Source organism: Struthio camelus, chromosome 17, assembly GCF_040807025.1.
Source record: "Struthio camelus isolate bStrCam1 chromosome 17, bStrCam1.hap1, whole genome shotgun sequence".
Taxonomy (NCBI): domain Eukaryota; kingdom Metazoa; phylum Chordata; class Aves; order Struthioniformes; family Struthionidae; genus Struthio; species Struthio camelus.
Window position 1 is genome coordinate 10,128,710 of NC_090958.1, and position 24,785 is coordinate 10,153,494.

Genomic DNA, 24,785 nt, shown 5'->3' on the forward strand with positions numbered 1-24,785 from the left:
AAGTATTAGAAAACATTTGGCTTCTAATTCTATTCATTTCAGTATGCTTTGTACTACTTATTAGCTCTAAGACAAAACTAGCTCCCTGCACTGCGGTGTACCTAGCTCCCCTTCTACTTTTGAACTATAAAAATAGCCATATTGTAATAGAGCAAAGGTCTAGCTCACTGTCTGGTCTTCAATAGCCAGAACAATGCCAAAAAATGCAATGAAATAGGGTAGAGTACAAGCAATCTTTTGCCTTCTTATACCTTCCCCAATTTTTAAAAATTTTCTGATCTAGAGGTTGTATCCAGACCATCACTGTTAATAAGGATTTATCTATCCTTCATCAATTTTTCAATCCATTTAGGCTTTGTTATGCATAATACCCTTTGGCAATGAGTTTAACTAGTTAACTATTGCTTGACAGTGTGCCCCCTCTCTGCCTGTTTTAAATCTATTCAACATAAAACAAGTATTATGAAGAATTGTTCCCTATTCCCTTTCCCCACCCCATCCTGGTGGTATAAAACATCTGCGGTTCTTGTGCTCAGTCATCTCTTCTCTATGGTCAAGAGGGAAATCCTGCCAACTGTCTTGAGACTATTTTTGATGGCCTTCTCTGGACCTTCCCTGGCCCTACTCTGACTTTGAAAGTTGGTAATCAGAATTGCACAGTGCTTAAGATATTGGCACACCATGAATTTACATAGCAGCACACTGATGTTCTCTGTTTGGTTTACCAGCTTGGGTAAACATCCAGAGAGTTTGTTGATCATCCAGGGAGTGCAGCATTTTCTCTCCGTTGGACCGTAGTCTCTCTGTAAGAATTTTTGGGGACACATTTCAAAGAGTGCTGTTGAGCAGTCTGCTGAGATAGCAAGTGAAAATTTTCATCTCCCAACAGTTGCTGCCACAGATCTCTCTACTTTTTACCCAATTAAAGGCAGTCAAAGAAAAAAAACAGTTTGTTTGTGGGTTGCTTTTTTTTTTTTTAAATACATGGGGCTTACAGTAGGAGGAAGTAATTTGGAAAATATTGTTCCATCATGAGGAGAGAGGAGAATAGCATTCTCAAACTGTGAAGAAGGAACCTTTTCTCATCATCTGCGTGGATGCTAAGGTTGAGATACTTAGTAATTTCACTCAGGTTCACGTGAAAACTTCCTTGACTAATTCAAAGAAGGAAATTATTATCCAGAGGTTGATTTTAAGAAGTGCCATACACCCCACACATGTCTGTCTATGGAATTACTGGATTCATCCCAGCAGAGGACAAAGCCTGTGCCCAGATGGGTACCTGGAGCTCTCCCAGAGGCTCAAATGGGCCTCAAGACCCTGGGAGAGGACAATGCAGACAGCACAAAACCAGCTTCAACAGAGCATGCTCTGTCACAGGCCAAAACATAAAACATGCTCTATAAAAAGGAGCAACATTTCAGTCAACCCAGTTAGAGCATTACCCCACTATATGCAACTCTAGCATACAGAGGAAGAACCAGCCTTAGGAACACATCCTCTTGATAACACTCCTTCATTTTGCCCTTCATTGGGTCTCTTGATCTTACATTTTTTTAATTCTTTCCTGTTTAAATAGAAACATATGTGTTGTCTTCATTTATTTCCAAAGAAATACTTTTGTGTCCAAGTCCTCACCTGATTTTGCCACTATTAGTTGACCTTATGTAAGACCCTACCGCAAACCTTGCCTTGTTTATAAACAGTCGACAACAACAACAACCCTGAAAGCATTACTTGCTGGTTTTGTTAATTTTAAGTTCATAGTTGGTGCAACTTGGCTGATTGTTTTGTGAAGGTATACTTAACTCATAACAAAAAACCCCTCCTTTATTGTCAAATGTCTATTTAAAAAAAACAACAACAACAAAACAACAAATGCTACACACCCATTTCCTGGCCTGCATTGTGCTCGCTGCCACAGCTACCCAAGCCTCAGCACGGGTGCGGAGCACGGTGCTCTGCCGAAGCACAAGCGGTCAAAGGCAGAAACACCCTCTCCCTGGTCAGGGGAGATAACTGAGGTCCCTCCTCTTCCCTCTCCTACCCATCTGCCAGGATCCTTTCTTTGCTCCCAAAAAAAGCCATGCAAGGCATCAGGGCCCTTTCTCCTATTATTACTTGCCTTTTTTGAAACTCACAGCTCTCAGATCCCTGCCATTTCCCCCCTCCAAAGACTTCCCACGTCTTCCAGCCTGCAGCTACTCAAAGCTCATAGCTACTTTCCCAGGTGTCCAGTGAGAACTCACCCAAGGCAGGGAAGCCGAGGGTACATGGATCCCCTCAACGGGCAGGGGAAAGCATTGTTGCATTAAAATCTATATTGACCAACCAAGTAAACTTTCTTAAGCTCATTGCAGCAAATATCCTGGCCTTAAGAAATTCCCCAGGCCTCTGCCTATTAATATGGGTGACTCTTGTGCAAGGATCAGTCAGGCTAGGCACCATAATGTACAGTTCACTACCCTACCTCATTGGTCATCACTAATCCCAAGAGGTGTGCTCCACCAAATATACTGGCTCCATATAATTGCTTGGTTTATCTCCCTGTTCTTAGCTCAACTACCATGACTCCAAAAGCCATTAAAATTAGAGATATATATACTTGCAGATCCAAATTCATCTACCTGTGTAATACCTTGTGCATCACTTTTTTCTTAACAGGACTGTCAGTCACAATGCTCAGCTGCAATTTCTCTATGCTTCTTAGTAGCAGCTCAAACACTACCAAATCAGTGAAAGCTAGGAGGAACATCAGAGCAGTCTGTTTGACCCCAATTTCAGAATTTCTGGAAGGCATCGTAACGCACCATGAGAAAGATAACATAAAGCATAAAGTTATGAGCTGGAACGCTGCATCTCAGGTTACCTGATGAGAAAACTGAGCAGGTAATTTGAGCAAACACAGAATCCTGTGAACATGCAGTTAACAAAAGTAGCTCAAGACAGTTTAACAAAATAATAGCACAGACACGTTTTTTACTTCCATAGTTACAGACCTCTCAATCTGAATGAACAAACTATTGAAATAACCTTTGCACATGGACACAACTCTACTACTGCCTGCAATCATAAGGTAGCATGCAAAAACTGGGTGAATAGTGTAAGGCAGTTCAACAAACTAGAAGCTAAACTTTCCTTCTGGATATCTCATTTTCTGAATGTTTTGCATAGAGCGCCTGCAAAAATAATTCAGCTACAACTGGGTGCTTTAAGTGGGGGGGAAGAGGGGGAGACGAGTACCCCTTCTTCTGTTTGAAGTAAAGTAACGTGGGACAGGACATCATTTTTACTCAATGGAATTAAAAATTCCACCTAATCCCTTACTAGGGTTCTGGCATAGAGGCAGTTCAGAAAGTCAGCCAAAGATCTGGTCACACCCATCCCCATTACTTTCTGAGAATGGAATGAGTGAAAGTTGCACTTAAGTTTTGCACACAAATGTTCAAATGTTTCAAATGTTAGTCACCTCGGTTTTTTCTCTTTTGAAATCTCTCTCTCTCACACACACACACACACACACACAAATCACTTCTGGTATTTCTTCTGAAATCCCCACTCTTAAAGTGCTGAATCCACCAGATGGCTTCCCAATTAATGAATCCCTTGTTTATAAAATGTTGTCATCCAGTGAGGGAGCAGAACGAGCTAGGAGGCTGAATACAGAAAACATTCGCAATGAGCAGAAAAATTATCACTGCAGTTTGCAAAAAGTGCCTCAAACAAGAAAGCGGCAGTCTCTTCAGAACTACATCAGATAGGAAGAAGGTAGAGTCACAGGAGTAGTTGTTTGTGTCTCTCCAGGAGGGTGAGCACAAATGGATAAGGAAGCAGTTAGCATCTCCTTCCTCACACTGGACTCCTGTCCAGGCCTTGAGCTGCAAAAAGTCAGCATGCTCTGCTTGCGCGCATCTCCTTCCTTTGGTAACTAATTGAGGACATGTTATTTAGCTTTAGTGTGAACCAAGAGAATGCATTTCCTCTTAGTTTAAAAACACCTAGTTCCAGCTCAACTGGTTTCAGACAAGATTTGGCTGAGAAGAACAAGGATGCCCTCTGTGAGATGTTCTGGCCTCTTGTGGGCATAACTCTCCCAGCAATCCAGCATGGACATGACTGGGACTATTGATAACGTTACCGCAGAAAACGCACTTTAGCTCAGTTCTGTTAATATAATCCCCTCCCAGCTGAGAGTACAGGATTTCCATTCGCCTAATATCTTCAGTATTCATCCTGTCATTGTTCTGAATGCAGAACCATTACTGGTGAGAACAAGTTACCCATAGTAAGGGAATGGGCTCTTCTTTTGAGGCACAGAAAGGGGACAATGGCTGAATATACTTTGCAGTTGAGGAAGAATACTTCTCATCGTCTAGGACATTTCTGTAAAACCACTTTCTCAGTAAAGGAATCAAATATTTATATATATATAGAACATAACTGCAAAGATTTGCCATCTGAAACAGCCATACATTGCTCTCTTTCCACCTCCACCATCAACAAGTAAACATTTCTCAAGTGGTCATCTAGGGGAGATGGAACTGGGTAAAGCTCAGTACCTAGCCAAGCTGAGTCTTCAACTAAAAACTTGAACATTACAACGCTGGAAGTCTTGGAGACACTTCACAGTTGTTTCACTGCATGCATTTTTATTTCAAACAAATGCTCATAAGACTTTCCAGCAAGCTGATAGTTTTCCGAGTGTACTAAATTTCCTTCCCTGCTTTACCTATTTGGGAGAAATTTTATTGGTAAATTAACATTGGCATGTCGTATTTCTTTGTGCTTGGAAAAAAGTCAAGTGGAGAGGTGAAGAAACTTGCCCCAAAGTCACAATGGCAGCTGCAGAGCTGAAGAGAGACCCTCCCCACCCCCAGTCCCATTCCCTTAACTCTTTGCCATTTTGCAACTAAACAAAAGCATAGCCAACAGGCAGTCAGATAAATCACAAACCTGCACAGCAGTCTGGCTTCAACCACTTGAGCTAAAGCTGTTTCTTACAGTCAGTAGCAGAATCACATCCATCTCCCCTCAGAGGCAAGCCCCGAGAGCTGCCTAGCAGGCATACACCAGTGATACACTATACCCCATGATCTATCCATTGGGTTAGGCAGAACTAGTATCCAAGGTACCTATCATGGCAGCATCTAAATGCAAGTATAAGAGCACTTTACAGACAAAAAGGTCTTTCCCCCAGGCTGTTTAAAATTTGCATGTTCCTGTGTAGCACTGAAGACAGCAGCAGTGGTGATTCATTAAGATAATGATTTAAGTAGGAGGCTTAAGAAAGTCAGGGTGGATTAACATCCAAAGGACTCCAGTTGGAGCTTCTCCACTCCAGCCTGTCACCTTCCCTTTTAAGGGAAGGGAAGAATTCCAAAAGTCAAGAGAAGAACTATGAATGAACAGCAACTGTATCAAAATTACATTACATTAAAACAGAAGATCACTGTCTCTCAACAAGGTCAAGTACAAAAATTCACACTACAGGACAAATTTCTTTGGAGTTATAAACTACTGGCTTTTCTTTTATTTAGTTTGTTAGTGTAGGCTCTTCTCAAACAAGACTAGGCAATTAAAAAAAATACAGTAACTTTTTCTCCATCTTAGAAACAATAAAACACAGTCAACCAATTGTCTTTTTCTGCTGCTGGGTAATCAGATGGATTTGGTGAATTGATTGTTCTACACATAATACAGTAAATAGACACATTTTAAAAAGCATACTAGTCCTTTCCACACCCCAATATTTAATTGAATTGTAATCAGTTACAAGTTGACACATGCTCTCTGTCCATAACACAAGGTTAATGCTCAGACAGTAACAGGCAGCTAATGCTTCATCCCTGCTAAGAAAGGCCTTTGTACAATGAGTTTGATTTAAAACTTTCTGTTGCATTCTAGAGAAATGCACAGGCAACCAATTCTGCTGTTCTGCTCACTCATAATACTTGCAATAGGGCATCCCAGTGTATATTGCCCCACTCACCGCTAGCTGTGCTTGGTCTGAACGTCTTCTAGGCACTCTATCCCATGCTGATTCAGTACAGAATAGCTTCCTAGAATGCAATTATAGAAAGAGTAAGGGTTTATCTTAAAAAGGGGTTATTCCAGAACAGCTGTTCCTTATTAACTATTCCCAATCACCTCTTTGTTAGGATGCTGAAGTTAAATGGGAATAACTCTTCCACTCAAGTTTGTAACTTACCTTGGTCCAAATCAATGACCCTGTTTAGATGAGCCCTTATTTAGTACAGTATCATACAATCATATCTATCGGTGCATCAATAAAAATAGACTCAGAGTTGCAGTGAAAGTAGAGCTGCTGTATGGACATAACTCCGTTTGTTGTAACTTAGGCAGATAACAGGGTCAAGACATATGTTAAAAATATAGTTGTTCCTCTAATGTAAGTCTTTTGTCAGTACTGAATGTGACATTTTGTACTTGACAGGTCTCTGGATAGATTTTGTTCAGACTCCGTTTATTCCTTAGATATTTGGAGAGCAGGGAGGTTTTGAGTTCTGTAGCTTCCTTGTTTATTAGGTTCTTAGCTTGCAAGATTTCTCATCCAAAAAGGACTGAGAAAGTACCTGGCACATCTTGGATGCTTATTGAATACATTAAATAAATCAAACTTTTATGATAAAATTCCACTCCCCCACACCAAACAGATGTAGGTGCAAGTCAAGAAGGCTTGAAAAATTGCACTAAAATTGATTTTGCTCCAGTTTTCCCCAAAGGAAAAAATCTGTGTGGGTTGAGACAAAAACATGGAAAATTTCAGCTATCATGAAAAACTGAAAAGAGGGATGGAGGAAAGACAGAAGCCAAACCTGAACTCGAAATTTAGAGTATGCAACTTGTATTCTCTATAATGTTCTGTATTACAGGAAATCGTGGACTTAAACATAAAGCGTAAGACTTTTCCTTGGGCTTATCACATCTATAAAGCAAAATGTGAGATCAATAGGTTAACTCTGGAGACTTCTAACCTATTTAGGGGAAATAAATCCATGAATCCATGAAGTGAGTTCTTTGGTGGATTTCAGATTCAGAGAACTGGAAAAGATAGGACCCAACATAATGTAGGATGTCTGTCACAAAACTGGTGGGGAGTATTACTTATAGACACTCATGAATTCCTGCAGTACAAAGATCTGAAAAAAGTCTTGGAACACCTGCAACTTGAAGTATATTCAAGGCCATCACGTGTTGCATGTGTTATAAGGAGGGAACAGAAGTGGACTGTTAGAGCATGACCTGGTTTGGTTTTGATATACCTGACTGTTAAACATCACAGCCAGTTCCTCCTCAACGGATGATAAGCACTATCCAGTAAGTGATGGTCCTCACCGCGTATTTGGCATCTTTCCTGGTAACTGCACCCAATGCTCAGGAGGCAACTCTTCCGCCCTTTTCTGCGCAAGGAGAAGGTCCTGCTCTGCGAGCCCAGCCTCATGCTCTTGTGCCACTTTACCCTCCAACTCCAGGGATAAATGGCACTTCCCACTTTGACAACCTGCATGTTTTTCCATGGCAGGGGTCTGTCCACAGGCAATTGGCTTCTGGTGAGGGGCACAGGGCAGAAAGTTTCCATAGGCATCGTTTAGCCACTTCCAAGGATGATACTAGCATCTCAGAGGAACGCTCTGACAAATACAGATGCAGAACTGAAGATTTCAGGACAACGTTCAACTGGCTGACCCACAAGACCTTTTCTCATCTTCCTTCTTATTCATACCACACCTCCCAGATCCAGTGTCACAATGACAAAGCTGGCCCATCCTGTACACTGAGTAAATCAGGAATCCTGTGTCAAAAAATAGCAGGTAATCCAGCCTGCAATCACTTGATCACAATATCTGTGTAACCTCCAGTCCCCCTTTGCACATATGTGATCTAAGTCAAGGTATTTAGTATTTTATAGCAACTTTTATGGATTATTTCCCCATAGGAGAGAAAGTTGAGAGACACATGATAGGAACACGAAAAGACGCAAATAAATATACACAAATCAAATCACCAAAAAAGAAACCGAAACCACTTCCAGTCTCTCTGTCCAACATATTCCACACTCTCGTGGTCTCTGGCACTACTTCGCAGTAACCCTAAAGATGTTCACCTGCTCCCACAGCAATACGAAACAAACAGTGAAAAAGGAACAAAGAAGCTCCCACCTAAAATGACCAATGTAATCCTCCAACAGCATATCACAGAGGGGAAACCTTATTATCATTAAAGCAGAAGAAAAACAAACACACATGCACACACACAGAGCTCTACTGCTGTGCACTACTTGCATCCTCCCCATTTTCTATAAGCACCTAATATCAAGAGATTTATATTCAGGCCAAAAGCTCACGCTGGCAGGAGAGGAAAGTGCTTTGGAGAAGAGAAGGAAAGAAAAAAAAAAAGCCTATAGTTCTTGGCTTGTGATCAGCAAGCTGGATGCATTCTATGGAACTAGGCCAAAGTGTTAGTTATTATATTCAAGAGAACATCTGAATCCCAGCTCAAGGGAGCCGAGTTTGCGGCTCTCATTTATGCTGTATATCAATTGAATATCAAACCACATTTTCCGCCTTCTGAATAATAAAGCTTAATAGTTTGGGACTCCCATATGCTCTATTGTTAAAATATTTCCAAACACTGGCTGTTGTTTTATTTCTGAAGGAAAGATTTCTCTTTCCTCTTCAAGCTTTACTTGTTTAAAAGAAGCTTGTAGCAAAAGTTAAATATAATTGTCTTTTAACATTTCTAGAGTTCTGAGAAGGACTGAAAAATGAGAGGATAAGAAAACGCAAATATATTTTGAATTTTTTTTTTTTAAATGTCACATGCAAATGTTTGTTCCAGGCAGAAGCAGCTGGTGCCACCAGGCTCTGCTGTTCAGAACAGGGGGTGCAGAAGCTTTCAGAAACCATGAGCTGCTCTAACAAAGGAGGACCACACAGACTCAAGCCATTCACAAAAGGACCCAGGCCGATTATTTGACTATTACTTACAAGGAAGCTTGGCCAGTAATGTAGGCAATAAATACTGGAGAAACCTGTTCTGTGCATAACCTGGGTTTGTCTTTTCACAAGTCCTGCTCTCTAATTAGGTACTCATTCCTGGAGGGCATTGCTGATGGATGGATGTAGTGTATCAATTTGGTGTATTTAAAAGAAAGTTAAGAAACTTGTTAAATAATAAAAGCATCAGCATAAGAAACTCTCTGCAGTGTGTTACAAACAGTAACTAATGCTTCTGCCCACTCACATCAGAGAGGAATATTCCTAGTCTTTCTACATTTTGCAGAGAAGGATTTGGTGGTGGAGAGATTATCTAACTTGCAAGAGCTGCAGGCAAGCCTGCTCAGAGCCAGGGTGAGAACTGCATAAGGCCCATCTTCCAGTCCTGCACTCACATCCCTGCTTGATTAGCACAGGAGGGCTCAACTGCTCTCAGCCAGCAGAAGTGAAACTGCTCAGCGCTGCCTAGTTCTGCACTGGTGTGAACCACGAGGCTTCAGCTCGCCCGGCCCTTGCCCTCTCCAAGGAGGGCTTCAAGCCCTCTTGGCAGGGAGCTCTCAAGGTGGCATGGCCTCGCATTTGTGCCCATCACACAGCAAAGCAGGAGGTGCTGCGCTAGGCATGGCCAATGGCACGGCACAGTACAAAAATGTAGCAGTTCCTAGAGCCCAGGGAGCTGAGTAGAAACTTCTGCTCTCTTCTCCTGACTCTTCTGTTCTTGCCTTCTTTGCTGCTTCACATTCCTCTCTCTTCCCCTCCCCTCCATCACCTATCTGCCCCATCATCACGTGCTCCAATGTACAAGTCTTCAGAGTCAGCTGTCTTAACCCTGAAACTGGTTGCTCATACTCATCAGCTGCCTCCTCACCAGGAAGGAAGAAATTCTAGTATTTCAACATTTGCTCTCATCCCAAATCAGGGAGAAAAACTGAAATTAGAGACTCTTTGTAAACGGAAGTTCACAAGTTAAAAAAAAAAACAAAAACTATTCATGAACATCAATGTATATTGTCTCATTTGACATGGAATATTCTGACATTACTGAAACCAAAGTTGGTTCATTTTGGTTTGGTGACCTGACACGAGAAGTTTTGTTCTGAGTCAGTACACTATTGAACCGCTTTTATTCCCACAACGTTGCATTGCCTCACAGACGCTGCAGCTTGGCAGCCTGATAACCCTGTTCTCACTTCTGGGTCAGTCTTTCTGGCTGGAAAACAATTCCCATAGCACTCACAGAGGCGTCCCATGGTATGGTTTGGTCTCAGGGAGATCTATAATGCCATGTCAGAAGTCCAAGGCCCTCTGGGTGTCCAGCAGAAGAGAACAGACAAGCCAAACGACAGCTCTCAGAGCAGTAGTTAACAGCAGGGCACTGCTACAAATGCAACACAGTGTTTTGAACCAATTCCGAGTGAAACGTTTTAGACCAGTTGAAGAAAAGCCAAACAAAGAGGTATTCCCATGCAAGTAGCCTGCACTAGTCAACATAATATTTCTGGTAAAAAAAGATAAATCATTAATTTTACAGGGGAAAAGAAATGAAGAACAGGGCTTTTCTAGAAAAAATGTTTCTATTTTAAAGAAACTGTATTTTTCCCCGAAAAAGCCCCTCCAAAGAAAAACTTAAACCAGGCTCATACTGACCACAGCAGCACCTTCCTACAGGCATTTTTACAGAACGTCTTAAAAAAAAATAACTTGGTGAATGAAGCTCACTCTTACAGAAATTTCCCCAACAGGGAACTTGAATTATAGCAATATCAGCAGCGCCCATTTTCCTCCTGCACAGTTCTTGTTGTGACCCAAGGACTGCAGGATTGAGGTCCTATACTATCAACAGAGTATAATGTCTAGTTTAGAGAGAGCTGACAAGTACTGACGTAGAGGTTTTGCAATAGATTTCTGAGTGTTACTTCTGGTTGAGCCACAGATACGGCTTTTACAGTAGCTGGGTAGAAACCTGTGCTGGTGGAGATGCTGAAGGCTCTGAGCTCTGCCCCAGACGTTATGGGTGAAGCCAACTGAGGCTTGGCAAACATTAAGTTGAGAGGATTCTACGTGAGGATTAGTATATATTCACAAAAGGCTATTTTACTAGTTTTCCTGTAGACTGTATAATGTTTGTCTTATAATATGTGTTCTTACCCCTAGGTTTATGTATCTGAGTGAAGGCAGAGTGTGTATGCATGTATGGTTTTGATTTACTTTATAAAAAAAAAAAAAAGAGGGAGAGAGAGAGAGAAAAAGAGAGAGAGAGAGAGAGAGAGAGAGAGAGACTTAGCCTGTAGTTTCAGTGTTGGAAACTGTAGTAAACCTCTCTTTTTAAACCCCATAACCTTGTGACTGTTTTATAGTTATAAGGAATCATAACCAGAGAAAGATTTAGCCTAACAGTGATCTGCCCTTAAAGACATTAATCTGTCACATCTAATAGAAGGGGAATAAGGAGACAAACCTTTTCTCTGAGTAATTCAAACAGATGGTGTATGGCTTTTGTGGGAACTAAAAATGTAAGTTGCCCCTGTAACAAGGGTAAATTTGGCAATGCTGCACACCCAAGGACTCCGTATACAAGTCAGTGTGAAAAATCTCTATGTGATTTCTTTGTGTTTCAAAACCTGAATTCTTTATGATCCTATCTCACTGCTTTTATGGCTGACACATCGAACCAGCTTTCTATCCACTTTTTCACTCCCTTTAGGCCAGTCTTCATTTTGTTTGCAATTTTTACATCCTCTCAGAGGAATTCTTTACTTTTGGAGGATCAGCAGGAGATAATCATGTGCTTTGAGCCAACATTTCAAAACTCAGTTTTCTCTCAGTATTTCAAATATAACTTAGTTTTTCTGGGCTTCTAGTAGTTTTTTTTCATACCCCACGAAGCACACCAATGTCTTCAGGTTAGTTTCTCTTTTCTTTCCTTCTCCATGCCTTATATGGGAAAGAAAGCAGCTAGGCTTTGTTTTCTCTCCTCCTTTTTAGTTCTCCCAAACCTCAATCCCCAACTTCTCTTTTCTAGTTTACATAATTTGAGTTCTCTCCCTCTTAAGCCCTATGTTTCTCCAGACTCAGTGAAAAGCGCTTCTGGATCGCTTTGCTCCGGGTTCCTTCCTGTCCTCCAGGGAAGCAACAAATGGCTCCTGGGATACTTTGCTCTATTTCCTCTCTTGGAAGAAAGCCAAAGCTTACTCAACTCTCTTTTCCTCAGGTCTGCCACTCAGCCCACTAACCTATCCCCACTTTCCACCCACACTGAACAAGCTGTAAGGTTTCCAAACTTGTCTGAAGAGCTTAACCCTACATTCAGCTTCTTGTCCTGTCAGAGACCCGGCATGAAACCAATACTGATGCTTAAGAGTTCTCATGATATCTCAAAGCAGGTGAAGACCATTATTGTCAGATTCCTAGCATGCAACAAGACTGATTTGGAGCACTGAAAGATACGGGGCAGTGAGAGACCAAACTCATGTGCAGTTGCAAATCCAGGAGAGTATACTGAATTCAGAGGGGCACTAAACTTAGACACTGGTTTTCCTGACTAATCAGGGGAGGCTTGGTACTGGAAGACTCGAGGGTAATCCCCAGACTGTCCTTCAACATGCTCACAGGGAGCAAATGTCACTTCACATAGTGAAGTGTGCCAGCCACAGAGCACACTGTTTCATGTTAGCATCTACTAACATGGAAACCAGCTTCCTTCCCCTCCCTATTTTTGATTTTGTAAGAGACCAGGATGAGCGTTTAGTTTCAGTGAGAGACACAGCACCATGGACTAAGAGGAAAAGGAGAGAATGAAGAAAAAAAAAATCCAGGTGGTAGACACTTACTGCTCCGGCCACTGCACAAAATGAAGGCTTGAGTGCACATTTTTGCCTGATTGCATAGCTGTCTCTGCTACCCATCTAATCTGCTTAGAAAACTGGTTTTGAAGGATATGGTTCAGACATACCACTTGCATGGGGAGGGGGAGCGATGAGGGGGAAAAAAATGCTGCAGCTGCAAAAGATAAAATAGAGACAACTAATTTTCTCAGAGGTTGCAACACCACCTCTCCCCCTCCTCCACATAGAGTCACTGCACTGGCAGGATAAGCTGGAGATTCTCCAGCGTAAGCAAGAAGGCACAATAAGGTGTGCAGGCCCTTCTCCACCCCGATACCCACAGCCCTTGGGGGTACCACAGAAAGCAACGGCTGACAGCCCAGCCACTCAAAGGGAGGTGGTGACATTCCTCCGCCTGCTCATCTCAGTTGCGTTACCATTTTTAAGAGGGGGATGTGAGAAATGCACATTGCTAGATGTTATGCTGAGACAATAATAAGCGTAGGGGAGCTGCAAACTCCTGTTGTACCAATTGGTGGCTGCGTTCTGAACTTTCATTGTGTGATCCAATTTCTCCTGTCATCCAAGCCATTTTGCAAACTCCAAACATACGTTCATTTAAGCCATGTGTCCTGAAATTTAAACAGCTGAAGGGGATGGGAGGGGTAGGGAGAGAGGAGAACCACTGGATTTCTGGTGACAGTGTCTAAAATACACATTTGCACAAGGAAGTCTCACTTTAGATACTCACTTAGCAAAACAACTACAGCTGCTGACAGGCAAGAGGTATAGTTTCAAGTGACCATCTGACATAAAATAGACCAAATAAATTACTGCAGTCTAAAGGGAGTGGGTGTGTGTGCTCACGCAAATGTAACAGAGATAACAGATGGATTACCATTAGGTGACCCAACATCAAGATTAGCAGATCCAATTCTGATTTCAGTTAGACCGTAGAAGTCACATTACCTAAGATCTAGCAGAAGCAAAACTGAAATCAGAGGCCGACTCAAGAGTGTCAGGGAGGCAGCTGTGTTATTTTTAATGCTTAAAATTTCAACCCAGTTTACTTTTTTTCAAAAGTTTAAGCTGTCTTTGGCAGAAGGGCTAACAGCCTTTGCCAGCTGCCACGTGATCTGTAAGGATGTTTTTTTAAGTGGGATTGGGCTTTTTTGGGGTGGCAATGGGGAAGAGGAGGCAGGGGTTGTTCGTGGTGAAGACAGACAGCACTATAAGTATATTGCCATTTTTTTGTCGCTCTCCTCAAAGGTATATTTTCCTTTATTTCCACTCTCTGCTACATACATACTTGCCCTCTCCTTTGTGCTCTCCTACACATAGGCCCATCTGTCCTTTGAAAGTAGTAGCAAGAATGCCAGTTATGATCTTTGGGGGGGGGTCTTTAAGGATGCGTTGTACGAGTGCTTACTCCCTGACTGAAGTCAAATGCAATGTTTTTTTATATGTATATAAATAATTTTTAAGCTTTCCAAAATATTAATTGCTTACAGAAATTAAACATCTGCTAACAATAAAATTCCCATACAAATGAGAAGATAGTTTCAGTCTGACTAAAATGCTTTCCCTTGTTAATTGCTAAGAATATCACTTTCTTGTCTTTTGCCATGGTAATTTCATTAGTTCTCCAATTATCAAAATATTTCAGGCCTTTTTCTTTCATAACATTAAGAAAAAGGTCCAATTCCCTTCTCCAAGTCCACTTTCAGGGTCCTGCAAAAGCAAGTGAGAAAGTGACTGATGTGACTCGCCAGCAAAAATTCTCAGGGCAGAGATCATCTCCGTGGATTGCAGTGCCTGCCTGCACACCTCTTCTCCCTCCGTTGCCCACAGCTCCCCAGGAGTCTGCCGAAATTTCAGAAGTTTTCTACTACAGACCACAGAAGACCGTGGCAAGTAGGTACTGCAAGTGTAAAGAGGAGCCGAAATGCTGATAAGGCGAGAATGCTCAGAATAGCTGATGCCAGGGGGAGTGAAGGGGGACACCAGCTGAATTTACATCACACAGTGAAGCAAGTCAGTCGGGTAAAAGCCCCCATATGGTTGCTTGGGAACATAGAGGTAAAGGGGTTTTCACTGCTTAGAGAAATGCAGATCTCCTCTAGCTTCTCATCTCACTCTGTGCAACTTGGTGCAGAAATATGAAAAAAATCTAAAAAACCCACAGTATTTTATTATACAGGAGAAGCAACTAGTCCTTTGCGTGTATATGTTTTTCTGCATTCAAGAATCTCAAAGCACTTAGCTACAGTATTGCACCCTATCCACTTAAGGGGTGAAAAGACTTGCTCAAGGTCAAATAGCAAGTTCAGCAGCAGAAGATGATCTAGGACTCGGTTACATCCAAATCCCATTCAACAGTTCTACCCATTAGATTGAAGAGACGTTAAACACCCTTGTGGCATCAAAAGCGACTAATGCCCTCCTAGGTCAGCCAGTGATGGGAGAGCTCCTGGTTCTCTATCTCCTTCCTCTGCTCTCCACCCCTTTATTCTCACTGCAGTATTGTTCCAGAGCCCAAGTGATGAGATTTTCCTAATCAGCAATTAAATAGTTAATGCTTACATTACAGCAGATGGAACGGGAGTTGCTGCAGGGAAGGTATGCAGAGGGAAGGAGGAGAAAAGAGAGAGACAGCAATGAGGAAAAAGGAGGCATAGAAACAATCCTGAAGGAAAGCAGTTTTCCCACTAAAAGGAGTGATTAGTTGACTAGACAACGTAACCCTTAAGACTTTGTCTAGACTAGGATAAAAAGGTATATTGTTGAACGTGTTTGAGAGGCATAGCGTAGACAAGGCTCCCGGCCTTTGAGCATTGGTAAGAGTTAGAGACCAATTAGGATGTGTTCGCTAACATATCTTAATGTTCCCCTTTTAAATCCTTACCCAAGAACTCAAGGCTATGCAAAGCAAAGGTCTCTGATGTTGTCCTAATGATTGTACGAGCAGAGCAACGACACAGTGCACAGAAATCAGAACGCCGAGCAATAGCTAAAGCCTTACATCTAGTATTTTTCATATGCTCGGTGAATGTCTTTGAACGTTTGCATTTTAAAATATTCACCTACATTTTACTGGACAACCAGTATGAAATTTTTCTCTCTGAAACAGTCTACCGAAAGCCCCAAATGCCAATGGGAAAAGAGATCACAGGCTAATAGCCTGTGCTCTTGTGAAACTTCTCCTTTTGCCTCAGTGTTTGCTCAGGCAGATTTGGGAAGGAGGGGGTGGGGGAAAGAAGAGAAGGCTAAGAAAAGTGTGCCCAGGGCCTTAGCAACACCATCATTTTGACAATCCATTACCAGATTTGTAATTAAAATCAAGTCCCGCCTCAGTAGGGCAGCCAGATGCATCCACAGAGAACTTGTTTAGAGAGTTGTTACAATAAATACCAGGAGAATTACGAATGTTGTAGCTTCTTCTTAACCCTTCTAGCAGTATTTCGGGAACCGCCTGTCAGTTTGAAAGACTGATCGTTTTTCTCTCGGCTTGTTGTAGGCTCTAGGTGTGCCCCTAACCAAATAGGCTTACCACTTAAAAGCTTAATTGCACCTGTGGCTTAAACCTTATCCCAGACAGTATTTGGGAGCATTTGGATTTGGGCGTTTCAGGTGTGGAACTGGGGCCTGCTTTCACAAACAGAGCTAGACAAGTCATAATAGAAGCCCCTGGTAAAAGCAGGTTCTGTGCACCAGAGAGCAAGGGATGAGGAAGAAAGAAGTGCATTTTCCATTTTGATCACATTTATCTGTATTTGCATTTCCACAGTGGGGTTTGAGTAATGTCCACCTCCTTGTTTGTGACCGAGGGCAGGTTTCACAGTCTCAGATTTCTTTTCCACAACAAAAAAGATCAAAGTTTGAACCACTTGTGCAACTTGGGTGTTTACAGTGAACTGGTCTAATCGCATGGCAAGCCCTCCCTCCCGTTATCAGTCTCGCACTCAGCCAAGCTCCTTCATTCCATATGCACCAGGAAGGACTGAGAGGAGAGCCCACATCTGACCTGGATTATAACCCACCATCCCTTCTGTCTACTCTTACACTGGAACTAAAATACAGCATACTAGGGAAGGGTTTAACACATTCAAGTAAAGACTCATTCAGGCTCTTTTCTGTAGAAGAAGTTCCCAGGTTGTATTTTTAAAGAGGCTTTCTAAAAAGCAACCAAATACAGTGTGGAAAAAAAACAAAACAAAACAAAGCAAAAGAAAAGGTTCCCTTCACTAACCTGCTCAGTATTGTCTAGGTAGTACAGGCACATAGCGCACCTTCTTGCCAAAGGAAACCTATGGTACTTTTTTCAAAAATTATTGGAGAAGGAAAGATAAATAAATATGGCATAATATGAGTCCATGCTCACAGCAATCAGAATATAGAGAGTCCTCACTCCTAATCTCATTCTGTATTCATACAAGGACACAAAAATTCTGGGTCTCAGTTTTGTAAGCTATAAAATGGAGCTAAATTTGAGGGGGTCTGTGAAATTGCTTTAATTAATAATTGCAAAGTGCATCTCTTCAGATGGAAGGCATTATATAAATATTAATGAGCTCTGACTACTGGCAGTGCATGTGTCTCTTAGGAATCGCAAGCACCATGGATGGATCAAAGAGGGCATGTAGCTCCAAGTGACAGAGTGGTGGGAGCTGGCTCTGTGTTTAGCTATTTTTTTTTAAAGTAGATCCTCAAGACTGCTCTGGATATTCCCTATCAAGTTACAGCAGCTTTCAATTAAAATTACATTTTATCCTTAGGCAAAATTCCACAGTGTACCTTTTAGTATTAGCAGGGCACATTTTCACTTATGTAGATCTTTATTCTACATACATGCATTAATAGATCTTTGTAAATAGAGGTCAAACCAACTGGGAAATAGGGATTTTCACTTTGTTCTGATCTAAATAAATACCCATCCCTAGTTACATCACTGAACAACTTCCTGCTCTGCTGGCAATGCAGTGGCAAGGAGTGGGATGAGGACATGGCAGCTGTTTGCTTCTCAATGTTAATAGGACATACATTAGCCTGGCAAGACTTCAGACATGGACTAGACCTTTGAATGAATATGGCAGAAAGTGCTGTATGGTAAATACGCTGCTTCTATATTCCTAAGCTATCCTCTCCCCAGCATGAGTAGCACAAAACATGGCTACAAATAGGCTTAAGACAGGTCTAAGCCCTTAACCATGGCCTCAGGAAAGCTGGGTGGCTGCGCGCCCCAGGGGGGCGCTTGCGTTTGTTGCAACCCTGTGCTTTTTTGTTGTTGGGGGTGGGGTGGGGGACGAGAAGGAGCTGGTGTGGGGGTTTTCTTGAAAGATTAGAAGACAACAGAGAATGGGGACTGAAGATCTTTCTTTCGCCAAAGAGGATCCAGTCTCATCAGCTGCTTTCTTTCCTCATTCAAGGTAATAAGGCTTAAGGCCTAGCTTTCTGCCCCTTGTCAGTCATGAGGCTTCCTAGATGCTTTGTGAGCTTGGCATGTGGCAAGCCAAAGGGTCTTCAGCTCCTCACCTACTTCGAGGGGGCTGTTTCATGGCCTTAACACAGTCAGAGCAGGGGCCCTGTGTTCTGCTGCTCTCAGCCACGGCTCCAGAACATAACTTTGGCTTTTTGCAGTTGCTGCTAAGGTGGTGCTGAAAGCCTGTTTAGCTGCCTCTTTGGTTGTGTCTGCACTAGGACAACTGCAACAGATTATTGCTGCTTCCAGGGTTGAGCAAACAAAAAATAAACAAAACAAATAATAAAAAAAAAAAATCAAATAACACAGACATTCAGGGTGTTTGTAACTGTGTCACTGAGCTGCTCAAAGGGAATAGAGCAAAGAGATGGTGTTAAGAATCCTTAATGCTCCTTTGGCAAAACAGGGAGAAATTTGGAAGGTGCTCAGTACAGACACCTTGACAGCCGAGAAAGTAAATTGACTCTTAGGATGCCACTAAAAATCTGAATGCTCACAACGTATGGCAAGTGGTGACTGGGACAGCCAAAACTGCGGTCTAATAACTTGTGTCTACTTGTTGTGTTCAGTGCTGAAAGATAAGATAGAAAACATGAATGTGTTTTGACACTAAGTAATGTAAATCCTGGCTGCAATGCTGGTAATTTTGAGTTGAGGAATCATGAACCCAAACCAGAGGGACTGGAGGTCAATTTTTTCCCCTTGTCCAAACCAGGGAATTTTATAGCTCTCTATGAATAATGCTTTTATAGCAAACCAGGCATCAGATCTAGCAAACACCTCTCCACGAACTCTAGCTCAAAGGAATCACTTTGGAAAAGGCCATACCACCTCCTGTTTCCAGAATCAAGTTAATTAGCACTTGTCCCTCTTTATAAAAGATCAGGGATTCTCCCACAAAAGAGGTACACAACCAAATTGTTAGAAGATGTACATATGCCCCCTTAAGCAAACAGGCTTCTTTGTAGTATCGCTAAGATTCTCTCTGGTCATCCCCATGGAAAAAACACTCAATTGGAAGAGAAGCAGACTGGGAGATTAGCGCAATCAATACTTTTCCAGATACAAGGAACACAGTACTGGTTAATAAGCACACTGGTGTTTTAGCACCAGGGAGAAATCTCTCTCCATCTGGATGACTTTTATCAGGTTCAGCATAAGCCTTTGATACAGAATGAAATATTTGAACTATCACAGTTTTCTCTTCTTGAATTTTAAGGATTTGCAGTGCATTTTGTGCCCTAACACACTTTGTTTTTTCTTATTCCATCCAGACATTTATACAATATACATTATTGGAGTATTTCACTTCCCCTCCATGTGACCAGCTATGTGCATTGAGAGAAAGTAAATCCAGGTAAGACCTGCTATCAGTTATATCTGGGTGCAACTGAAGTTTGATCAGCAGTGAAGGTCAACATACTGTTCTGTATTTTCTGTCCACAAATTACACAGTTCACTAACTGAATGAAGAAAAATAGCCTAGCTTCCCATAAGGTTTTGGGCACAGAAACATTGTAATAAGTTGCCTGCCACAGTATTTACTGCTGGTTTAAAACAACAGTTTAAAAACAGAAACCCAAACCCAAGTGTTTAATTACAGCCATGTCCAGCATAATCTAACTCTAGCATAGCATAACTATGTAGGATGCTAAACTCTATTTCTTAAGCTAGGAGCCTTTCCGACAGCCAGCCATGACTGCTTGCTCTAAAGACAGCCTGGAACCTGCTAAGCAAGAAAGGATTAGACCAAGAAGCATCAGCTCTGTTTCCCCAGGCAGAACACTGCTTTGCAGGCCCATCGAAAGAGTCCAGAAACTATTTGTGTCAGCTCCCGAAACCACAAACCACAGCTAGCCCTCCCTCTGCAGCACTTGCGTGCTGCTCCTCACAAAGCCAGGGCAAGATATTTTGGCATCCAGATCACCTTCTTTGGGGCCCACCCATCCCTTTAGGTCTCTTTCCTCTCCTTATCACAGGCTTGCAGTCCCTCTTCCTGGGCAGCAGCAGAAACTGGGGCATATTTCCCTCTGCATTTGGCACCCTTTTTCACCATTACCCTATCCTTCTCTCCTCTCTCCTCCCATGGCCCCTCCACCTTCCTGTACCAAACCAGAGTGTGAATATGTTTTTGTTATAGTAGCAGGGAGTGTCCAACATACCCAACTGAAAAAGGGAAAAGGGAGTAAAACTTCAAGAACAGAGAAGATTGAAATAATCTATACATACTCCTGACCCAGGCTGTAGCTCCCTTGCTGGATTCTCTACTACTAAGAGGGGGGTAATGCCAAGAGTCACATCTAAGAAATGTGAAACTGGCAGCTCTGTCAATATGAAACGGAATGGGAATTCAGGGTGCACTTGGCATCTCAGGTTTAACTTTAAAATAAATAAAGCAAGATTTGAACACTGTAGCAAAGGAATGGCTTCTGGGCAGCTCAGACTCGTCCCGCACTTTCAAGCCAGTCATTTCCCATAAATACTCATTTTAAACATGAGAAAGGGGGAGAGGAGACAAAACAAACTGAGTCAACTGCTTACTCTCTTTCTGATTCAGAGTCCTCAGCAGATGTAAGACAAAATTATTCTATGAAAAAGTTCCTTTTTGTGTATTTGGGACAGCCCCCAAAAATTTTACCAGAGGGGAAGAAGAGGACAAGAACTAAACTGCGAACTTGTCCGCACCCTAGCACAAATTCACCGATTTTTCACCTCCCACAGGTATCATTAGCATGCTACTGAGAGCAGGAAAAAAAGAAGCTAAGATCAAACACAAACTACTAACAAAGCTCTTCCTCTTGTCTTCCTGCGATGGGCCAGAATTTCTGGCTGCAGCTAGTCTTTTCCTGAAAGGCTGGGTTAGTTCAGAGTCCCTTTTAAAAGAAGTGCCACACTACGAACGAACGTGCTACAGCTGTGACACAGAAAGTGCAGAAGGCAGGAAGTCTGACGTTCACACCAGCCTCGGCCCCTTCACTCACACCTCTTTTCAAATAGCTTTAGCACATGGAGCCCACATTTTCACATTCTCAGAACCAGCTTTATCTATCACATTGCAAGTTTAAGAGAATTTTTGCTTTAATTGTACAAGTCCCTCTTTCCAAATTCAGAGAATCAGTCCACTGAGAGAGACTTTCAAATTGTTTTTATAAACTCTTCTCCTCTCCGATTTTTGCAATAACTTGCTACAGTCCCTTTTAAGCAATCTACATAATTTTTAAAAAACTAAATACAGATTGAAACACCATACCAACTGTTGTCACAGTCCAAAAATGTCCGGATTTTCAAACTTAAGTCCACCCCTGTATGAAAGGGCCACACACATGTAGGTGTCAATCAGACTCTGTGGCAAAACAGAGGAACCCAGGCTGAGATTTCAGAATGGCACAGACCTTCCTGGACAGAAAGAAAGTGCCAGTCCTCACCCATCTGGAGTAATTTCTGCATTTTTGATGTGAACTTTTAGAATTTGACCTCAAGCAGCTAGGTGCTAGGAACATCCTACTTTGATTTCTGCATCTCCTGCTTTGCATTGTTGGCAATACAAGCAGGAAGAGAGGGATATAAAGAAAAATACATTATATAAAAGGATAGACCATAATTACACTTTATGTTATCATTGTGAATGTTTTTGCAGGAGACTTGAGAGGTCTGTTCTGTGTCCAGACATTCTGTATCCATTTTTATTCCATTCTGTTAAAGAAACATTATCTCCATTCCCTTCCTCTCTGCACCAGGATTAAAATAAAAGAACATTCAAAGTATTTGTGGAAAATGGCAAACAAATGGGTAGTAAAGCCTGGAGATTGCTTGGCAGTAGAAAGCCATATACAGAACTTAGCCAGGGCAAAGTAACTAAGTGAGGACAAAAAAACCCAGCATTTTACAGCATTTGGGCACTCAGCAAAAGGCTGATGATTGAGTGGAAAGAGCCAACCCCACACGATACTGCAAGGGCTTGAGTACTATTTTGAATCAGGTAAACTAATACCTCCTGTACCTGTTCCAAACGACATATTAATACATGGCCTCTGTTTCTACAAAGTCTGCTGGCTGCCCTCTTCGAAGGAGCATCTATCTTGGAGAAGATTTTGCATTTTCTCTTGGTCTGTGAAAAAGGATCCCAAACAAGTGGCAGGGGCACACAGTTTTGGAAGCCCCTGCATGTTTATCTTTACTGATAAGCCTGCAATCTTTGCTGCAAGCACATCAGCTTGTGTCTGTAGCAAAACCTTATTCCAGTCAATGCCTTCTTTTGGAACAGGCTTCCTCAGATCTGGGCAATTAATTTAACCGCTTAGTGGCCAATCTAAAGAGACTCTGGTGTAGAAGACCACTTCTTTTCCCCACTCAATAAGATGCATCATGTTTTCACATATCTGTAAAAAAAAAAACAAAGCAAGTAAACCAGCCCAGCTTTGAGTCAGCAGCAGTGCAGATTATATACTTATACAGATACTATCAGGAAAATTCACCCTAGCAGGGCCCCATCTTCTCAAACAGCCTCTGGTTCTGTGCAGATCAAAAGTATTGTCCCTTTAAAATAAATGGATGCAGCTATTTTAATTTTCATACATTCAACCTGCAATTTATTAAGAGAACTTGCTGAAGTTACTGTCTAATTGATTGGAGACTGTCAGCAGGAGCTATTTGGATTCTTAGAACTGGAGAATCAATCATAACTCCAAGACATCTGATACTTTTCTAGTAGGTTAAATTAATTTGCTCATACAACTTTGTTAATACTTGAATTGTTGGTTCTCACACACCCCCATGCATGCTAAGGGCAAATAAGTAAGTAAATAAGTCACTAGGGATCTCCCAAAGCTGGCATGCCAAGAGCACAGATAGCCTGAAAACTACAAACAAGTGGCTTTTCTCTGACAGCAGATTCCATTTATTTCCTCCCACTTGCTCTTTCCCCATCTTCTTCCTACACCCCTGAGTCAAACTTCACCAGGCGAGTTTCACTCAAGCATGTGCTTTGCCAGAGGTGTTTTTAAATGATGTTTTTAGAAGTTTATTTATAGTATACACGCACAGTGCATGATGCTTTCAGCGCTTTTGAAGACTTCAGCATTTCAGGCATGACTTTGCCATGTGTAAGGAACATGAATTCAACCACTTCCCCTGTGTTGTCTGCCTCTGTACTCCAACCCAGAGCTGGAAGGAAAGAAAGTAATTTTTTTCTCTGTTATCTCCTTCCCCATTATTCATAACATCCATGATCAACCTATTGGAAATTCCAAGTGAAAAATTTTAGAGCAAGCCAACTGGTCCTCCCCAGCTGATCCTTTGGCAGAACCAGCAGCCAGCTGGACAATGCAATGATTCTATGAACAATTTCCCATTAGGGCAAGAGTCAGAAAACAGCGCAGTAAACACAACTGGGTGAAACTTGTCAGTCAAAGTTAGTATGGTCCAACACTCTGAATCTGGCAAGCCAGCAAGTTTCATTAAGCAGTGTTTGTCCTAAATGGATATATTTGACCCATGTGACCAGTTTCTCCTTTCATAAGGAAAATGAAACATGACCACAAGATCTTTTCCAAGCAGAAAAGCATGTATGCCCAGAAGCAAATCTCTGAGCTCAAGTTCTGACCCCCAAAAATAGTTGGGCTAATGGTTTGGCTTTCCCATCGAAAAGCAACACGAGTTGGGTTTTACTGCATAAACCTTTGCTATTGCAGGGAGATGCCACGTTCCGCTTCCTGCGCTTTATCTGGCCCGTACAGTGAACCTCCAAGGAAAAGGGTACATTCACAGCTGTTTTTAGAGAGAGTTTGACTTTCCCTGTTCTGAAATGATGCAAGTTACTGCAATATTGATTCCTCAGCAGCACAGCAAATAAAAACAGGGCAAGTATTCAGAGTAATGGCTCAGAAACCTCAGTATCAGAAGGTGGTACAGAGGCGTTCTGGGAGGAAGAGAAGAAAAGGATGTGGTAGACAATTTGCTAATGCCCAAAAACTCTCACTGAAAAAGCTAGATGCATGCCAGAATGCCTCAGGAGAGGGTTGAGTCCATTACGCTTTCCACAAGAGGAGCTCTTTCTTAATAAAGAGGTCTTTACACGCAGTAACTTGGGAAACTTAATTCAGATTAACTAAAGCTGTGAATTTAAAGTGAATTAGCAAAACCACATTTTATCTCTGTACAGACACACTCATTCAGTATGAAAAGGAACTTTAATTTGGTTTATATCATTTTACTGAGTTAAGAGCATTTTTATGCCAAATAAGAGTACCCATGCAAGGGATTAGTGGGCTGAGCAAAGGAAGAAGTTACATATGTCAGTGCTGAATGTGGCGTAAGAAGTTCCCACACCCATGCTGAAGTTCATTGTCCCCACACTTAAAAATAACCCAACTAAAATTATTAATTCAAATTTTCTGTATACCCATGCATACAAACGCCAAGCTGCATTAAAAAAAAACAAACAAAAAACACTCTGGCTCTGCATTC

General features: G+C 41.9%; 1 protein-coding gene across 36 annotated transcripts in view; it reads right to left on the reverse strand.

Annotated features, from left to right (window-relative positions):
• Positions 1–24,785, reverse strand: part of HIC2 (HIC ZBTB transcriptional repressor 2) — an 89,944-nt gene that overhangs the window by 42,020 nt on the left and 23,139 nt on the right. For 20 of the 36 annotated variants that reach the window (XR_011135025.1, XR_011135026.1, XR_011135024.1 and 17 more), the window contains one exon: positions 5,990–6,059. The exons of the other annotated variants lie outside the window; for them this stretch is intronic. The gene's annotated coding sequence lies outside the window, so the exon portion shown is untranslated. The remainder of the gene's footprint in view (positions 1–5,989; positions 6,060–24,785) is intronic. 36 annotated transcript variants of the gene reach the window in all.